The following is a 14,166-nucleotide window of genomic DNA, read 5'->3' on the forward strand; positions in this document are numbered from 1 at the left end:
AGCTGGGGTCTTTGGTTACAGGAGGATGCTACCTGCCTTGCAGGTGAGTTGCTTCTATGCCTTGCCAACACACTCATCTTGATGTACTCCTCCTGCTTCTGGGCACGTAGAGTTTAACTGCTCTTCCCGTGGCAATAAAAGCTGAGGTGTTTGTTCTGTTGATCTATCAAAACATTTTAACAATGTCAGATTAATTATTCTTTCAGCTGAGAATTCATTAGCGTGCATACGATCTGTTGCCTCTGCTAGGCGTAGGGCAATCTTCTGAAGGACAGTCAAAACAAATCGGTTATGGCAACTGGTAAGCGCTTAAATTCCTAGAAAGGCTTTCCAAGTCATTGTGTACTTATGCTCTGACATGATCAAAGGCTATTCTGAGTGAAGGATATAATTTACAAAGAATTCGGTCCAGGTGGTTTAGCAGGTCATGTGCTTAGCTTGTAAAACAAATGGAGTCATAAATATTAATAAGTATCCTGAGTCCTTACCTAAAAACATTGTGCCAGGAATGATTTTTTTGACTTCGGCTTTTGTTTTTGTTCTGGAGCCAGAGTCCTTTGGTGGAGGCAATCAGCCAGGTAGGGCAGGAAGGCTCTTTGGGGTGGCAGGGACCCCGACACACTGACAGCATCCTTGTGTTTACTGGCAGCACTTCCAGTTTGGTGGCTGGTTCTTTGAAACTCATCTATATGTGGTCATCATCAAGTGCAAATCTCAGCTGCTACATCTGCCTCTGTCCCTCCCCCCCCCCCCCGCCCCAAATAATTTTACATTTCTAATTGTCCTGAAGGACATAAATTGTTTCCTAATGGGTGAAGCTCTGCTTTCTATATATAGCATACGCTCATGAATGAATGAATGTATTTGAGGAAGTTTATAGGCATCCATTAAATATAATCTGGAACTTCGCAGCCAAGTGCCTCTCTCAGTGCTTCCTGGATGCTTTACCTCTTCTGACATGATTCAGGTGGATCTTCGGGTGAGAGGACAAGGCGCTGCTTGCATAGCTCAGGTAAACTCCCAAACTCGGAGTGACTGACACCAATTGCAAAACTCTTATTTTCTTCAAGGGAAAAACAAAGACCTTAAATGTGACCCTGTCCCTGAATAATGCAGTTCCTGCCATTTCAGTTGTGCTGCTAAAGGCCTGGGAGATGCCTCAGTGCATTTCAAAGACAATACCATCATTCAAGCCAAGGGAAGCATTGACTCAGTAAGGCCTGTGGAGTCAAGGCCTTTAATTGCCCTCTTCTATGTAATTGTCTGTGCAGAAAATTCCTGGTGATTCCCAGCTGTGGGCACTCCCCACATCTGCCTCAGTGACCATTGCAACATCAATATGGGAAGTCATTCACTGGAAAATAATATGCAACAATAATACTCTGTATTTCATACAGAGTATAGAAATAATGCTCTCTATTTCATGGGCATTTTTCTAAACCTCCCTCAAAGCTAAGCAGTTATAATTATTTTATGAAGTGGGGTGAGGAGGGATGTGGAGGAGTGGAGAGGCTTGCCTGAGGTCACCCACTGACAGGGGTCCCATAAACTGCCGGCTCTAGGCTCCCAATCCCTGACCAGAGATACTTCATCTTATGAAATTTAAGTTTTAGTCCTGCTGGACGCAGGGGCTCTTAGTTAACATTTCTGCTGCCTGCCCAGGCAAGGTTGGAGGAAAGAAAGGAGAGGAATGAGAGGTCGTCTCTCATTGAGTTGACTTAAGAGTGACCTGGAGCCACACAGGCTGCTCTCCTGAAGTAGGGGCACTGCTCCAAGCCTTCGTCCCCACCTTCAAAAAAGGGGAACCTTGTGCCTGAATCTGGGTGTCACAGAGCTTCCCACCGTGAGCAGAACGGCTCTGCCCCAGTGCAGGCAGCTGCTCTTTGCCTTGCCTTTTCTGGGCAACAGGTATGAATCCAAGGGAAGGTGAAGAGGAGAAACAGGGCAGAATTGTCCATACTAAAGCTTGCTCTCACACTTTGCGTCAGAGACCAAATTGTCTCCAGCTGCCAAAGACTGATTTTAATATTTTGTCTTTGGCTATCTCAGGGCTCATGTCCCTATTAAGTCTACATCTTCACTCCTTCTCTTTGGTCACATTGGCATGAACAACATCTGAAGCAAGCACTGACCTCAATGAACACAGAAATTTTCACACTGTGACAGCATGTTCCCAGCAGAGCTGGGAATTTCTAAAATGCCTCGAGTCGTTTATGGGAAAGAGCTTAGCCAGCCAGAACATCTCTCCTAATGGCCAGATTTTCAGACAACTTCATGGTGGGAATAGACCACCGAAGGGATGCACGAGGTGCTTCTTCCTATCACACAAAAACTCCTCTCGTTGGCTCGGGGCAGGTCCAGACTGCACCAGTGGTCCTACTGGTGCCAGGACCTGCTGAATATGGCTGTATTGCTGCACTTTGCCACATGCCTCTGCCAGGTCATAATCTCCTTGTCTGAATACCATTGAAGATTTAGACCTAGGCCTGTGAAGCTTGCAGAAATAAGAGTGAAAAGCTCGGAGGTATTTACTTCTGGGAATACTCAGGAAAAAAAATAAGTTATTTGATCCCCACACAAGCCATCCTGGTTTTGGATTACGTTTTTCAGTATTACAGTTACCACTGAAAAATAGTAGAAATTTACTTATGGAAAATTTTCTTTTTCTTCACCATTTCTACCCAGGAACATCCTTTTCTTTCTATTCTTCACTCAGTAAGAGTGATGGGATACTCTCTGTGTAGCATCCCTTTGACAGCTCTGCTTCTCTCTCTGGAGGAAATTAAACCTGTTCTTAGGCAGCTGCAACATGAAGGATGTGTGATAACCATTACGGTCTGACCTCCAGAATCTCGGCCCTCGGAAGTGAGGTTGGACTGATGCATTTTTGGGTATAATTGTGGAGGAAGCTTCCTTTCCATTTTCTTTCTTACGGATTCTGCTTTTTCTGTTTTTAACGGCGATAATATGAAATCAAGATTGGGGGGAGAAAAGAAGTTGTGATTACAAAATTCTCATTCGCGTAGGTAAGTTTGCTTTTTGTATTTCGTAGGCTCGCTTAGAGTTACCTCTAATTGTAAATGCCTTGTCTGTATTTTTTGTTATTCAGGCTTGCTGGTCTTTCGGGCTGCGAATGGAAAATCTCTTTATCTCGGTTACTTTCAGCCACTAGATGGTGCAACCAGACCTCGTTCCTTGGGGAGGCCAGCTGCCACCAGGTGGCACGGCTGCGAGCCGGGGGAGCTGCAGGGGGGCGGCTGGGGTCAAGCTCTCCTTTAAATCTGCTGCCGACAGCCATGCCACAGGGCCGCAGCATCTGCTCCCGCACTGCCAGGCGACCAGAGACCTACAACATTTTATGCAATGTTAGGAAAAAGGTGTCTTTATGCAGGAACAGTGGCATTTGTCAGTGGAGACTTCGTAAGGAGCAGCAGATGAATAAAGTTTAGGAAGGAAAGAATAGCAAATTACTTAAACTTTCTACAGAAAAGTCCAGCTGTTGTTAGTTTTAAAGCGAGGCGGGACCACCAAGATCATTTAGTGTGATGCCCTACATTTACCTACATAGAGAGAGCACAGATTTTGGGATGCTCCTCAAGAAATTAGTATTTAAACTTTTCTTTTAGACAAAAATATATAGGATGTATCAAAACATCTCAAACTTCTTAACCATGGCCATATGAATATGGGTAAATTGAGGCCCAGAAATCTGAAAGCCATACAGCAGCTCAGGGCCAGCGCCAGAACCAGTAGCTAACTGTTAGGGTCTGCTCACTCTACAGCGGTGTCGTCCCCCCTGACCCTCCCCAATTCCTCTTCTGTTCATCAGAAGGTGAAAAAAAAGGATCGCTCAGAGAAACCTGGAGACTACTGCCCAAAGCAGGGACAGAGGAGGTGACGAGGTGCCGGTTCCTCTGCCAGACCCACCCGAACAGATGGCAGATCAGTTCCCCCATCATACCCGTACAAACACCTTGGGCGGGAGGGAAGATGTTCTCACAACGACCCCCTAAACTGGTGTCACCACTGAGCACTTCTACATGTCACATAGTGGCCTGGGGGGGAAATCTGTGTCTCCGCTCAGATTTCACACTGAAATAGCATCCCTGAGATTGCCCCCTCAATGCACACAATGCTTTTTTTCTCCTTTGGAGTCCGAGCCTTTGTTGGAAACCTCCAAATATCATTTTCACTTTACAGGTTATCTCTGAAGCAACCTCAGCCATTTCCATCCCACTGCAAGCAGTGATTTTCCTATTCTGCAGCCAGTCAATATTTGAATTGGCAAGAAGGTGGGTGTTTCAAAGGACAGATAATCTTCTGTTTGTTCTCTTCCAACCTTGCTCGTACTTGGCCCAGACTTCTGCTTAAATGTCGCCAGTTTCTCTTATTATTACTATTTTTAGTGGAATTTAAGTTGCAATGGTAGAGGCCATGGGGCCCTGAATCATTCCAGCTTATAGTCTTGGTAGCATGGCTGATTATAACGGCAGGAGGCAGATCTGATGTAAATACACGAAATGTCAGCTCCTGCGCCACAGCCCCATCGCCAAATAACGCCGACCTCACCACCCCTTCAAACGCTGCCCTGGACGCTGAACTTTCCCTGCCCTGAACGCAGGAGGAAATATGATGTACAGGGAAATATAGTGGCTGCCAGCCATGGCAATAAATGCAGCGTGGGTGACTCCGTTGAAATTGGGAAGGTAAAGGGAGATGTTAACCAGGGGCGACGTGCTCCTAAGAGTCATTCCCGGGCCAGGGAGTGCAGCGTGCGGCCTTGGGGTACTTTTCTGTGAGAAGGGGGGGGAAATGGGGGCACATCCCAGCCCATGGCCCTGTGCTGCCTCTTTCTCCTTCCCCGCCGCCTGTCGGCACCGCAGGTTTGCAGGGGTTTCTCTGTGTTTGCTTTTGAAGGGGCGGGGGGGGACACGGGGCAGGTGCTGAGGGTGCAGAGCAAACACAGCGGCCACCCTGCCCTCCCCCTGCACCCACCTTCTCCCCTCTCCCCCCGCCTTCCCCCAGGCAAATCTCCCATCGGTTCGGTCAGAAATCCCGGCAGAAATTAATGTTGCCTGGAGCAGCGTGAACTTGCCAGCGAAGGCTTCCGAGAGAGACGGGGAGCGATGGAGACCGGGGCTGTGCCGGGCCAGCTGCTGCGCACAGAAGGGCAAAAACTGACCCAAATTCACCTCCCTGACACAGATTTATTACTCTGGGCTTGGTCAACATCCCCATTTACGTTTGCACAAGCCGTATCTGTCACTCCGTGACTTGGAGCTGCAACAGGCCATGTTTTCCCAGGCAGTGGTTATTGTCAGATAAGAGTAAGAGAAAACAGAAGCACAGTTCGTACACAGAGAGAGATGGAGGCTGTACGTGTACAGAATATGAGTAAGTCCAAGTATTAATTTTGACATCTGCCCAATGAATGTTGCTTCTTTTATTAGGAAGGGTAGACTGAAAATCACTAACAAAATGCTTAAGAGTTATACCGGAACAAGCAAATTATTTTGGTGAATATTCATTAATATTGGGCAATTAATTTGTTTTGGACAAACACAAATTTTAAAAAGAGCAAGACCTGATCCCATTTGAACGCCTACCATCACAGCATTGTGCTTTAAATAGGACCGTATATCCATAGACAATTCCTGGCAAGGCTTATGTGACCCAGAAAGGAAATATTTAGCATGTAAAGATGTCTCTCTTTCTGTTTATTGATCTCTAAACACTTCAAACCCAGTTCTCTTTCTGGTTGTACAAATTCTGTACATAGAATTGATGAATAGCAACAGAAGCATGTTATCTGTGTAATCAAACAGAACGTAGACAAGGGTTGCTAATATCATCAGCCATTTACACTGAATGGCTTGTTGTCTCATAAAGAAATTCAAATTAATTACAATATTTGATAAACACCAAGAAGGCATGCTCTGCTTGTGCGGCATCCACAAAGAGAAGTTTCAACCACAGCAAATTGCTTCTGCTTTTGTAAACATTTTAAATACAGCACTGCTAAATGGCTAAGAGAAACGCCGTTTGGACTTAGCTAGATATATTCAGTCCTCAATGGAATAAACCGCTCAGCTCGGTGCGGTCTAATATAGCAGTGTTTCTAATAGTAGCGATAAATCCCTACTGATGTATTAGTAGCTGTGTGGAGGAAGCTTGTAGAAACCCCAATCCAAGACTAGAAACCCTTGATGCTGTGCGCTGCACAACTAAATAATGTAAAGGTAATGCCTGCCCCAAGTGGCATATAAGCTACATCAAAGAGGCGAGGGGCAGGGAGAGAGGCTTTGAGGAGCACAAGGGAAAAATGGCATGGTCTAACAGTCAAGCAGGCAGCAATTTGTATGTGCCAGATGTCCACCTGCTTGCCCAGGTTTTTGTACTCATCACAGGCTGAAGGAGGACAACAAAGTTCCTTTAACTCTTCTTTGGAGAATGCTTTTGCTGCCAAGAATAACCAGGAGAGAAAGCACAAGATTTTTCTTAATAACATAACAAAGTCTGAGCATCAGCAGCAGAGTGGAAGCATCCCGGGAGCACAGAAGCGCCCGAGGAGACGCCTCCAGCCAGGCTCTGTGCCTCTTTGCAGCAGCGTGGTTTACTTTGGTATTCACGGGCACAGCCACGGCTGGCCAGCAGGTGCAGCGAATGCAATTAGTTGCTATGGATATCGATCCTGCCTTTAGAGTCTAACTTTGAAGTTGTTTGGGGTTATCTGAAAAACAAAGACGTAGCACGATGCTTTGCCTTCACTATGATTGCAAATTGTTTCTTTTATCCTTGATTTTTCCCTTGATTACTTTGCTTTCTCTCTTTTATTTATTCCTGCGAAGAGAGAGTCTATGCAAATATTGTGATTTGAAATTATAGGTGATGGAGGCAGCCTTTGGAAAGCTCCTTTCATGTAGATGCAGGCCTTAGCAGAGCTAAATTAGAGGTCATTATTTTTTGCAAAAAGTGGGCATTGGAGTACCTGGTTATTTTTGACAAAGAGAAAGCACATGGGAAGCAAAACATATAGCCTTTAATGATACTCAAAATTAGAGAGATGTTCAAGCTACGTTTGGATTCAGAGTGAGACTGGGAACAGCCCAGAATTCAGAAGATGTCCAGCTCATAACAAAAACAAGAGCTATTTACAAACACCTAGACGTGAGTTTCGAATTTCCAGAACTCCTGAAGTTTACAGGAGCTTGATTCTCGGGTCCCTGGCTTGGGTGTCCTCTCTCCGAGAGCACGTGGGGTCTGCTACCATATACTTACCTGACAACCTAAGATACAGAAAAGAAAATAAAGTTTCTAGAATGACAGAATAGCTTGTTAGCTTAACGGAAGAGAAGATGCCGTGCTCCGTGAGATAATTCTGCATCCGAAAACGGCATTGAACTACCAGGCCTGCATTTGAATGACTGCAATCCAAACAAAATATTGTTTCACTATAGCCAGGTGGCTCACAGTCTGTTGCTTAATATTTAACACAAAATATAGCGAAGGATGCGAGGGCTCTTGCAGTTACAAAGAGGGAAAGAAATGCCAATGTTCATCCCAGGCCTGATGTATGGTTCTCTAGAAAAAGAGGAAAACCTCTTCAGAAATGATGCTACTGCAGGTTTCGTCTGCTGTAGAGCTGTAGTAGATGATCAGTGGCGTTCAGTGGATACAAAAGTGGACAGGGGAATTTTGGAGATACAAACAAAGATGTTGGCAAAATGTAAGCTAGATTTTTAGAAACAATATTTAATTTTGGAATTCTATCAGTTACAGATATATGATGTCGAGCAACTATGTTCTGTTAATATTTTGGTGCTTCATATTTTTTATCAGAAACTTTTTCTTACAGTGATTGTTCACAATGCACTGTTTCAAACATCCTTCATTACCCAAAAAAGGATTTTTAATGAGACTACCAGGAAAAATTATTGGGGGAAACATCATTACACAGAAGCCAATTAGCACCTTCATCAGTTCTTCACCTTCCTTACCGCAGGCAATCTAGATAGTTAATTATAATTTTAATTACAGTTGCAGATATAATTTGCAGCTTTCAGTGGATATATCTAACCTGGATTCCTCAGATGGAAAAAGGCACAGAAAGAGAAGGAAAAAACGAATGGAGATACTCACTCCCGTTAAAATCCAAAGCCTTTTTTCCCCTCATCAGGGTCTTAAATAATGAACTAGACCAGACTGACAGAGAAGATATGAATCTTTAGTACAAGTCAGGTTAATGTGCTGCTCTGTCCACTTCCATTTAGAACCAGAGTATGACCTCAAAATGGACAAAATGGGATTTATGCTTTAAACTTGCATATAATTCTTGTGTGAAGCATCTGTAGTGCCTAGATTTCATCCCACTAACTGTAGTCATTTCTGAAAATGCAAAGCCTGCTTTCTTTATGTAACAATTTCCTTCGATAAAAACCAAACAAATGTAGCCTGCAAGTGCTTATCCATAAAGCTATTCTTGTCTGTAACTTCACGCATATGATGGGATCCCCTAGAAGCTAAAAATCAAGCAAATGGGTGCAAATATTTGCCGGTGTAGAGCAATAAAGCTCACTAAAGGAAGAAAGTTGAAGGGAAGAGCTTACGAAAATGGCTCTCCCTTAATTTAACCATGTGAAGCAAACAAACCTTTGGAAAATGAAAATGAGGAAATCAGATAATGAATAACTATAAAGGCTCATTAGAACTTAGACGTGCTCCCCTCAAATATAATTATGCTTAATATGATTTAATCAAATGTCACTGAAGAGCTGGAAACTCATAATGATGAGACACTTTTCGCCCCTTCTGCCTTTCGGTGAGAAGGTCTCATCAGGCTTTATAAATATTGACAATGACTGACTCTTCCTGCAGGGAAAATCTGGTGACTGGAAAATGTGAACGCTTAATCTAATACATGGCCCAGCCGGCGTCACACACCGGGTGCAAGATTGAGCCTCTTGGCCCCACGCCGTCCACTCAGCCGTGGTGCCTGCATCCCACACGTCCACAGAAAGCCACTGCTGCTGCTGGTTCATGCTCCAGCACCCTCATGTCAGCCATAGAAGGTTTGCAGGTTGACCTGCAAGTAGATGGTTTGCAGGTTGACCTGATGTACTTGGCACACGAGATCCCGGAGCAGAAGAAGGGACAGGGATGCTGCCCTGTGCTTCCAGTAAAGTGCTGCTGGCAGGCACTTAATCAGGTGGGACCTCTGATGATGCTCAGAGGTGGGAAGGTATGTCATCTCCACTCACAGCTCATGTATCAGGATGCTAAATATTTGTCAGATCTGAATATCTAATGGTGGGACTTCCCTCCCCTAAAACACTAGAACTTATCAGTGATTAACTAAGCTGCATTGGATCCACACTTCAATTGTGGTGAGCTGCCATGGAAAGTAGGGGAACTAGAGTGATTTATAACCATGAAAGAGCTGGCCTCAAATATTTCATATGTGATTGGCTTTGTTCATACAGAAAAACTGAAGGGGAAATTATATAAAACTATTTAGGTTATACAAAGTTATATAAAGCCAGGACTGTATGACAGAGAAGATATTCCATGTCACAGAATCCTGATTTTACATAACTTCTATCTTTCCTTTTCAGAAAGGTAGGAATGCTATAGTAAAAGTTTAATACCCCTGATGTCATGCACACAGGAATCCCTCCACTCCCTTTGTAGAAATATTTTCCTACTCACAGGCTCGTCCCTGGATAAAGATGGATGTACTGCAGGTTTTTAAATGCAGTGTTCAGCAAACCACATTTTTCCATTTCATGGCTTCTATGGTCTTATCCATCATGTTGCATTTTGCTGTACTAAAGAAAAAAAATCTCCGTTTGCCAAACTAAGCCTTTTTAAGGCTTTCACGGAAAGCTCTGGGCTCGGCTCAAAAAATGCCTCTTTTGATTTATCAGTAGCTTTGTTATTTATAGTTAACTTTCCAACCTAAAAGGGCTGAGTCGCTCCCTTCCCTGACTCTGTGAAGAAACTTGGGGCTGCTCATTGTCTCCCAACGACCGAGTGGAGTCTCACCTGAGAGATGCTGCAAACTCCCTTCTCCATGAGAGAAAGCCACGAGGGCCCTTACTCAACCCTTTTCCCACCCACATTACGGCTGATGATGGCATTTTGCTCGCTGATACCACCTGCTTCACACCTACGCACCCCCTTTCCTACATGCCAGACACAACCAGTTAAGACTTCTTGCCATTACATCTGTTAATTACTGTCTTGTTAACCATCTGACACCACGCCGACTTCACTAATCTGTTACGTTAGCATCAATATTGAAGTACAATGGCAAAAAGAAAGGCACATAGGAAAGTACAAGCGTAAGAAAGCATTTTATTGAACTGCTTTTCCCTGGAAGATCCATGAAAATCCTCTAGCCCATGTACCGTTTAGAGCTCATCTTTGGACTCCTGTGGCCCTGAGAAGCTATCACTGACAGCACACCTAACGCCCTGGGAAAGATTTGGTCCTTAAAAGAGGAATGTCACATGAAAACGTGCAGCAAGCTCGCCAACAGCCAGAACTTACTTCACTGCTCGGAGCTTTTTGGCTCATATTTGCTTCCTCTTTTACTGAATGCATTTACAATAGCTTCTGCTCAGTCAGAGTCAGCGCTCATTAATACTTTTGCTCTTTGTGTCCCCACGGAGAATATCAATAAAGACGTCAGGAAAAGCTCGGTCAAATATGCTGCAACATAAATGTGCAGTTGCAATGATACGTTATAAGAAGTTTCACATCTCATTGCTAAGTAGGGTTGAAAATAAAACTACAGAGCACACTTGATATATACAGTGTACCCACACATCCATACACACGTGTTTATATATAAATGTGACATTACGTGTCCATGCTCATGGATCCCTGCACACATGACACAAAATTACCTATCGCATTAAGCCTGCACAAGACTTAGAAAAGCTCAAAACACCAACAGAAAATAGGAAGTAGCACAGCCAATTTTGATGTCTTCCAATATGAAATTGTACCTTTTATCTTTCGGTTTTGTCAGCACAGGCCACCGTGGGTATGGGCAAACCCCGCTACAGCTAATGGAAATACGTCTGACAGCAGCACCAGTTATTTTTTCCATCTTTTAGTTCTATAAAGAGAAATAAAATCAGGAGCAAAGCAGGCTTTATGCAAAGGGAAATGTGATTTTAAATTTGAATGTATGGAATCAGTTTTGGGCACGGATCAGGAAAGACTCATTTGCTCAGTGTTCTGGGGGTCATTAGTCTGTAAGACACCGCAGTGTGATCCGGCACAGACTAACTTTGCCAGCGATGGTTCCTTTAGACCATGGAGCTAATTAGCCCCTCTGAAATTCCTGCTCAGTCCCTTGTGGATTTCTTTCTGAAAAACCTCAGAAAGTCAATATAAAAATTCCTGTTAATATTGTATGTCTGCAGCTCACTCTGTTTTTCAGTGTAGGACCAGGAAGAGTACCACAGCCTTTAAGATTATTCACAGCTCATTACACTTTTAAACACATACGCGATTCTGATCTTTAGTATTGCTGCCATTAATAACAAAAAAAAAAGTATAGGGTTTGTGCTGCTTTGATTTTCTGTTGCAAACATCACTGCTGAAGGAAAGAGGATGCGTGAGAACCCCAACATTTGTGCCTTCAGGTCCAGGCTGTAAGCACCACCGGGCCCATGAACACTAGTGATGAAAACACCATGGGTTTCAGCGGATCTTCAGAGATCGACAGCTCTACTTACAAAACAGCTAATGGTTGTACACCCCAGTCCTATCTTCTACTGCTTCCTTCACTTATCGCTTCTTCCTTTCCCCTGTTCACCACCTCTCCTGCCCTGTTTGCAACGTCCATCCTTCACTTCTGCTGCCTCAAAGGGTTATGGAGATACCAACCCCAGCCCAGACGCGCTGTCTCAGGATCAAGCCTTATACCCATACTATAAACTCAGGCTCTGGCAGTGATTTTCTCCGCAGGCTGACAACATGTTTTCTCTTCGGCTGAGCAGTACCGTCAGGCAGCTGCAAAGCATTACGGGCTGTGAAATGTCTCGGTATTGTTCCCTCTGCGAGTGGCAAGGATCTGTGGGAGCTGAGCTCCCTTCCAAACGTGTAAACCGGGCTCCTCAGGAATACTCTAGCTAACTCCGCTCTAGCCATCCGCTGTTGGATTATTTCTAGGCATTAAAAAGGTTTTCTTCAAACAAACACATTTAGGATTTTCTAATAGCAATTTAAACCTAATCTGAGAATGTCTGGAAGTGGAAAATGACTTCTACATGCTGGGGATACTGTTCCATTACCAGTAATTTATTGTCTTTAAGAGCATCACTGGAACATTTATTGACACAACAAAACACAGACATTTCTGGTTTATTGTAAAATCTCATTGCACTCAGCCATTTGTGACTAAGCACAGCAGTGCAATTTATATTCCCAGGCAGAGCTTCCTATTTTTCCAAGTGTGTTTAGACTCATATGAATATTGTATAATCCGAGGGACAAAAAAAATCTCCTGTTGAAAACCAATGCAAAAACCACAAGTATCCTTGGTCGAAGAAAATCCAATAAGACTTTTTAAAAAGAATTTGGCTGAAGAAATTTACTACAGCATTTCCAGTAACGTATGCAGGTATATAAGAGATTATGACAGATTTGATGAAGCAAAGGATTCAGTCATTCTAGATCATGAATCATGTTTCTCTGTGTTAAGAATTGTAGTTCAACAAGCTCATGTCAGGTATAAACTTAGTTTGTGTCTATTTACTTGACTCTAGAACAGATATTCCAGAGAAATGTAATTTCTATTAAAAGATTACACAAAAGAGCACTGTTTAAAGAGCAATTAAAAAAAAAAAAAACTTAAATACTTATTATTGCTAGTATATTTTAGGATCCAGTCCTGCAAAGTCATATCCTGAAGTCAGGGATTATACGTGTGAGTAACTGTTAGGGCTGTCAAAGTACTAGAGTAGAAATCTTCCTTGAATTTCATCCATTAGCAATGAGTGAGGGAATAAGTCCATGGGTGGTTTTAAGCTATTTTAGATGCCCTATGACCACCAAGTTTTTGGTCCAGGTGTTTAAGGAGATGCTGAGTGAGTCACACGTGTAGCAGAGAGGCACCCCGCGTTTCCCTGGTATTTCCTGCAATACTCAGAACAAACTCACAACCAAATTGTGCAAGGATTCACAGCTGTCCAATGCCAATATTTAGCCTTCAGATCTTTCAGAGACAGCCACATGTATTTATTTTACATGTATTAATTTCTTGGTACCTTTGACCAATCTATCCTTCAGCCTGACCTCTGTCACCTTTCAAAAGGGAAACCCATTGTCTTGGTAGGTTTGTGCGGGAGAGCCACATCGTTCCCACTCGCTGAGTTGCACCTCCCTTGGTTTTTTCTCATGTTCATTAGAAATTTCTTGTTGTGTTTGTGGCCCGATAGTTTTAAATAAAAGAAAACAAGCTGGTTATTCAATGACATCCTGCATGGAAGACTTTCAAACGTAACTTCTATACACTAGCTCAAATGGCTGTGTGAAGCTACTGGCGATTAGGTAGAGAGCGTTACACGCGTCCTACTGAGGCAGCAGGTGATTATGTGGCGGGTTTGTGACTTGTCCCGAGTCGTGTGGGTTAGTGTAGAGACAGGCAGCCGTGGAGGGGGTTCAGTCGCAGCAAGGGCAGCCGCCCTCTGAACGCGCCCGTCACCCTTCCCCGAGCCCTCGGGAAGCCCAGAAGGGAAAGGGGTGGCACAAACCTCCCTCTTCTTCGGCAATCTCACCTCTCCCGTATGACTAGGATATTTTATTTAAGGCCTTGTCCTTCTGCAAAACTATAGTGATTCCCCCCAGAGAAGGCAGTCAACATTCCTCATTGACTGCCTGTATATATAACATATTATATACAGGCCTGAAGAGATTTTATTTATGCCAGTAATATAAATAAGGCCACACAAACACTTTTCATCTCCCACCTAATCTAGCATCTTCGTTCCTGCATTACGGCTGTTTGTTTTCTCGCAAGCTCTGAATGTTTCTTTGTGCTCTTATCCCGTAATTATTTCATTAGGATCCATAAGGCTGTTGCAGCAGCACAGCACAGTCAGCCCAGGTGTTGCTAAAATTATAATCTATGGGAAGCACTCACAGTGTTCGGCA

The sequence above is a fragment of the Larus michahellis genome, chromosome 6, assembly GCF_964199755.1.
Source record: "Larus michahellis chromosome 6, bLarMic1.1, whole genome shotgun sequence".
Lineage (NCBI taxonomy): Eukaryota > Metazoa > Chordata > Aves > Charadriiformes > Laridae > Larus > Larus michahellis.